The 6,536-nt window shown below is 42.2% G+C and overlaps 1 long non-coding RNA gene across 1 annotated transcript; it reads left to right on the forward strand.

Moving 5' to 3' along the window:
* The first annotated feature begins 137 nt into the window (after positions 1-137).
* On the forward strand, positions 138-659 carry LOC144108812 (uncharacterized). The gene is made up of 2 exons (XR_013309513.1): positions 138-271; positions 525-659. It is a non-coding gene; the product is annotated as an uncharacterized LOC144108812 (long non-coding RNA).
* The last annotated feature ends 5,877 nt before the right edge of the window (positions 660-6,536 follow it).

Here is a 6,536-nt window from a genome sequence, read left to right on the forward strand (position 1 = left end):
GACAGCGCAGCAAGACGGCTTTCTGCCAGCTCGGCCGTCGCGGACGAGTGCTGCCGGACGTCATCCGCGGGGCCATCGATGGATGCCATGTCCGCATTGCTCGGAGTCGGAGGAAAGTTACTATAATAGAAAAAAAAGTTTCATTTCATCATGCTGCAGGGGGTCTGCATGGTTTTCATTGACGTCTTCGTCGGCTTCCCCGGCAGCGCGCACGACTCCAGAGTTCTCCGCGAGAGCTCCCTCTTCAAAGACGGAGAGTCTAAATGCGAAGGTGAGTTAAAGAACTTGTTATTGTTACACCACTAATGCGTGTTTAATGCGTGCATGATGCGCGCGGAAGAGAGTTCAGAAATGAATTATCGGCGCGCGCATATATGCAAATCGATATCGATTAATCGTCTCGATCGTTTCCGCTAGCTTTACGAGTTTACATATTTTCATATGCTATACGGTCGGTCATATACGCAGGAGGTTTTCGTTAATTTTTATTTCTTACATATATGTGAATTAATTAATTCGCGCAGGAGGATACTTTTTGGGCGACGCTGCGTGTCCGTGGCTGCTGCCCCCGTACCGCCAGTCCACGACCAACTGGCAGCCTTGGATGGCGGCATTCAACAGGGCAGCTTGAAGGCGCGATTTCAGAGGCATCGACGTCGCCAGAATAATTAAGCCAGGCGGTGCACATCGTGATGGCAGCTTAATTGCGTGCTGCACAACAAGGCAAGGAGGTGGGGCGACGCAATGGAAATCTTGGAAGAAGAGGACAGCGGAACCACTGCCACGTGTCGCCTGCCGACGACGAGGAAGAAAGTGCTGTTTCGTCGGCAACTTTGCGCGACAGCAGCGTGGCTCAGAGCACCCATGCGTACCTGCCTTAATTTATTTTTCATTGCTCGAGTTTTATGCAGTGTGAGCTTCCATCGCTCCATTACATTTAAAGATAAAATTAAGGCTGAAAGCAGAGAAATTAAGTTATTTGCTTTCAGCAACAATATGTTATGTATATGTTGCCTCTTGGGACTATAAATGAAGCAATGCAATTGGCACGTACGATGATTGACTTGCAGCCTTTTCTATCTTTTCTTAATGGAGTGGTCTTCCTAGATTTTTTACCAAGAGTTTTTATTGTCCTTTTCATTGCTGTACTTATGTATTTTCATGCAATTTCGCAGTTTTTTTACATTGAAATATTTGTTATGTACATTGCAGATAGATGATGTGGTGAAGAATGGTGTATTGTTAATTGCAACAGCACTTTAATTAAACGGCTGTGACCGTCCTTTCTTACTTTATATCAAAAGATATGTCTTTACCTCATCACAATAATATCCCAGGTGTTGATTTGCTAGGGGGAATTGCTGTTTTCTGTGGTTTTATTTGTCCCAGAGGGAATATGTTTTTTTTAGTGTATATATGGTCCTAATAGGGCAGCTGATTTTGTGCTGGGCTCATCTTCTGGTTCTGAAGTGGGATCTGCTAGCTCCTGCTCAGAACTCTTTGTTGTTGAATTGTCAGACTTTTCTGTTGTGTGGTAATTCTGTCCCTGAACCGTGCACTAACAAAATTTTTTAGCTGAATCTCGTGATTTTTCATGCAATAAATTGCATAAATAGTGCTTAAATTTAATGAAAAAGCTTTGCTTAATTATTATATAAACATACTCTACTAACACCTGTGGCCTGCCCTTAATGAGGGAGTATATCATTAACCCATGGTAAGAGTTAGAATGTGAGCTGTGTATGTTGCAACGCTTTGTTGTTGGTCTTGTTGGCGCTGTTTCAAGCTCTGTGTTCTCACTATAGGCAAATCTAGCTGTGTGGTCCCGCAGGATGACACATTTTAGTGTAGGTTAATTCCTTATTTTTTCCTTACTTCTTGGAGTATGCTACTGCCTGTCACCTGTATAGACTGCTTAATGTAGCAAGGGATACTGGTACACAAAATGATGTTCATGTGTGATGTTCGTGAAATAAGTTTTCGTGCGTAAATCATGCAGAGTATGTAGCCTTTCAGTTTTCTCTTCATACATGCCTGAACAGTAAATGACAAGAGGCAGTGTGTAAGCTAGACTGCTGGAATAAAGGTGTGCAACAGAGAAATTTTAGACAGTTATGCTGTACAAGTAATCAAAATGTATATTCAATGAAACACCGAGATCTTATTACGTATGCATGGTTGCAGAATATATGGAAAGATGAAGCATTAGGATTTTTTAAAGTACACACATATTGAAATGTAATAGAGGATAAGAGACAAATTTACAAGTGTGCGTATACACACGCACATGCAGCCAATTAGTGGAAATATATGGAACTGAACAAAATGAAACACACAGAAGCAGTTAATTAACGAGAGTTATAAAAAATGTCAACTGCTGACTAGACGGAATAAAAGGAAACATTAAAAACTATGCATTATTTAGTTAGGAGGCTTGGAGAATGATGTGAGGAGGAGGTCCATCGCTCAAGTGCTGCAGCCACCCAATTAAGTGCTGCACTCCTCCTCTAGGCAGCAGCAATCTTTCTTCAATGGCCATCCACTGCTGTATGTTAGCTTCAGTCACCATAAGATGGCTGACATGTTCAAATGTGCATTGTGTCCCATGAATAGTAAATGACAACAAGCATGCAAGCTAAACTGCTGGAAGGATGGTGTGTGCTAGAGAAATTTAGACAAGTATGCTCTGGAAATTTTGTTGCCATCCAATTTATTATCAGTATGCACAGAAACAAGTGATCAGAATGTGCATTACATGAAACATGCAGAACTTATTAGAGGGTTGTAAAATTTAATATATTAAAGTATGTACACAATATGAAGTGCTACCAAGAACGAGATGAATATACATGTGTCTAAGTGTACACACGCACATACACATCAACTCAGCGGAAATATACAGAACTGAACACAAACATATAACAGAAATTATGAATGAAAATTATAATAGTAAGCGCTCACTGGACAAAAAACAAAACATTAATATTAAGCATTATAGTAAGGAGGGCTTGGAGAGTGAACGGATTGGGGAATGAATTGAGGAATGAGTTTGGGAATGAGTTGGGGCACGTATTGGAGAATAGAGTGAGACAAGCGCCTGCCGTTCCAGTGCTGCAGCCACCCGCTCAAGAGCTGCAGTCCTCCTCTCTTCAGCAGCAATCTTCCTCTCTTCAAGAGCCATGCGCTCCCTGTGCCGCTGCTGTCTGTTAGCTTCGGCCACCTCAAGATGGGTGACGGCACTCCTGAGCACTGCACGAGAGGTATCTGTCCTGGGCCTCTTCCTGGCTGGGCCTGGTTGCTGTTGCAGGGGGCTTGGCAGTGCAGATGGGCTTGGGGGCTGCGAGTCTCCAGCAGTAGTGCTGCCCCTGCTCGCGCTCAGTTGTGAGCTGCCATGAATTGGGCTCGCTGTGGCAGTTACCCTGCTGGGGGCTGGCTGCAGGTTCAGCCTGGCTGCTGGTGGCAAATTAATGCGACATCATTATGCATTTTTTGCACTAAAGAACAGAGACTTTGTAGTGCATATGTGCAATCCCTACACAAAGGGCACTGTCATTCATTTAGTCATTTAATTTCGTACATATAAATCTACTGACAGCAATAGTCAGCTTGGAGCATCTTTCAAACCATTTAGGAAGCAAGAATTAAAATGCTATCAAAGGCTTTTCACTTTGAGTTAGCCAAATAAATTATTTAACACTGCAGATTGTTATCTTTTTGTTCAAAAAGGACTACCCTATGGCATTAATCTGTCAAGTTTAATGTTGTGCCCTAAACAGCCATTTAAAGAAAATAGAAGGAACTTTATAATGCTCACACCACATTTACATTTACAAAGAAGCTAGAGCACAGAATTTTTCAAGAAGTGCAAACTAAATTCAACAGGCTGTTAAAACTACAAAAACGAATCTTACGCATAATTTTAAATCTAAAATATACAGAATCGTCTGCCCCTCTCTTTAAACAGTTCAACGTGCACCGAGCACATGATTTATACCGTTACATACTGTCTCGCGTGTTCTATTTTAGCACAAAACACTCGGTATCTCTCCTTTTGGACGTCGCAGGATTGACGCAAAATGATCTGCCATACCCCACAAGAAATACAGAATACTGGAAAATCCCAAAATGCCGCACCAATTATGGTGCACAAATGCTCCAGAATACTTTACCGAGGTTTCTAAATGATTACAATAGACAAGGCACTGATCTTGTGAAATTAACCCTTTCTGAGTTTAAACAGCTATTTACAAACTGATTGTCATCATGGATGTTTCTATTCTTGTTCTTTGTGCATACATGTATGTACTTCATAGATCCTCTCAGTATAATCTGTATAATCTCGGTGTATATAATCTCTCTATAATCTTTCTATGTTTGCGCATGCTCACATACAAGTAGCATGAGGCTGTAATCTTTTCTTCTTGATGTGTTTATGCTTTCCGCTGCCACTGTATTTGGGGGCCAGGGACCCCTCAAGCCGTCGTAGAACGGCTTTTACCATGGCCTCCTGTACACTCCGGTGTATGAATAAAAATATGAATGAATGAATGCACAGCTTTAATGTCCTTTCAAATGTGTCAAGATCCATTTTCAAAAAGTGAAAGCATTTTATTGTCAGTAATTCTAGATTGCTGAGACAGATGGCACAATATCGCTCAGAACATGAAGCCTTACATATGTGGTGCCATAATGTTCTTAATGTATTGGGCCACTATTTCACATGTTGGCCACATTAATCAAGAAAAACCACTCATTTGTAGACAAAGTAAAATTTTTCAATGCATATGGCCTTCCATGTGCCCTTAAACCAGCTGTTTACTGCCTGCCACATATTCTGTGCGAGGTTCAGTGGCTTCCCTACACACCGCCTTGTTTTTCTGAAGGCCCTTCCTTAATTGGTAGTGAATTTTTTTTCATACCTAACTGGCGGATGTAACTGCCGCTAGGAATGTGGCTGAGAATGCGCCATATATCTGTGGCAGTTCAGTTATTTTATTAGTAGGAAGCACACAGACATACTCATGTCTTGGTTTATATTTCTTGATTGGTTTACAGTTATTGAGTGAATAGTCGGAGTGTGCGAAGATCCTCTGCTTGTACATGTTCAACCAACTGTGTGTACATAGCAGTCATAAATTTTGATACCTAGATGTGTCAGTGTCATGCAAATCATCACGGCTGTTATCAAAGCTCTGATGTACACCTTCCATGTGTGCGTACAGTATTGAGCATGCACATGACTTCTTGGTGTGTGTGTTTATATCTTTATTGACTCAGTCTGTTATGTTCAAAGCAAAGATGCGTGTTTTGCAGAGTTTTACAAGTCTCCGATACGCGACTGGTGTTGAAAAGCGATAGTTTTTCTCGTAAAGTTTATTAGTAGTCCGAGCTACTGCGCAGTTTCTGGACACATTTCATGTAGTCCTTGTTCCTTACTTTTGTTTCTTGATAAATACGGCTTGTATCCTTGTCTAATGCAAAGCAATTGTTGGCACTCTTTGTCATGAGTGTAGTGCTGCAGTCACGGGCCTTTCTTGTCCTAAGTGCCACATCAAGACACAATTAAAAACTGGAAAATGACTACCGCTACTCCCCTACTTCAACAACATCCCCCTGATTTTATGCTTGGGGAAACCCCTGGTGGTGTTTGATTTCAAATGTTTTGCACGACATGCACTGTCTTTGTCAAAAGTAACCAAGCAACTGGGTTTGTTCTTTATATAGGCATGTAACGGAGCACATGCATGGCACCCCTTAAACCTTAAATCTGTAAGGAGAACCATTCCTCACTATCGGAGGCCATTTGCTGTGTAGTGGTGCCATAAGGGCTCCACTATACGGTTGAGAAGCAAACCCAATACACTAGTTACTTATTTCGGCACAGCCTGTGCTACAATGCATGTAAATTCCCTGTCGCACTTGTCGTGTGCAGAAAAAAAATGACTCACTCTTGGATGCTCCGGACGAGTCCTGGCCCCAGCAGGTAGGGTGGGTTGATGCTCTGAGCTTTCTCAAAAATTTCAGCAAGCTGTTGAGAACAACAAAAATTAGGATCCATTTGACACGCATATATGGCATCACTGTACAGCTCTATGCAAACACACTATTTCATGCATGAAGCTCGACATATCTATTCAGCGAGACAAGACACATGTACAGCTAGCCTATAACCATGGCATGCATATAATGCCCGATAGTTGCTCAGCAGCAAAGCTGCTGACACTAGCACAAAGTCCGGCTTTATGCCTCTCAGCAGCCGTATGCAATTGACAAAAAGACGGTCCGTTTAACAACCCAAATGTTGCTGTGTATAGTAGCTATAACACTCTAAAATTACAACAGGATTACAATTACAACAGGGGGCACGACGCCGTATTGGCAATGGAGCACTTACCTTTCACACTGTTCCAGGCTGCCCTACTCCTTGGCTCATCGCTACCTTGTTTGGCATCGGATGTGGTCTTCACCTGCCCAGTTGAGAACGCGAATCAACCCGCGGATTGGACGCAACAGCCTTGCCTACAGATCCATCTGGA

Source organism: Amblyomma americanum, chromosome 1 (assembly GCF_052857255.1).
Source record: "Amblyomma americanum isolate KBUSLIRL-KWMA chromosome 1, ASM5285725v1, whole genome shotgun sequence".
Taxonomy (NCBI): Eukaryota; Metazoa; Arthropoda; class Arachnida; order Ixodida; family Ixodidae; genus Amblyomma; species Amblyomma americanum.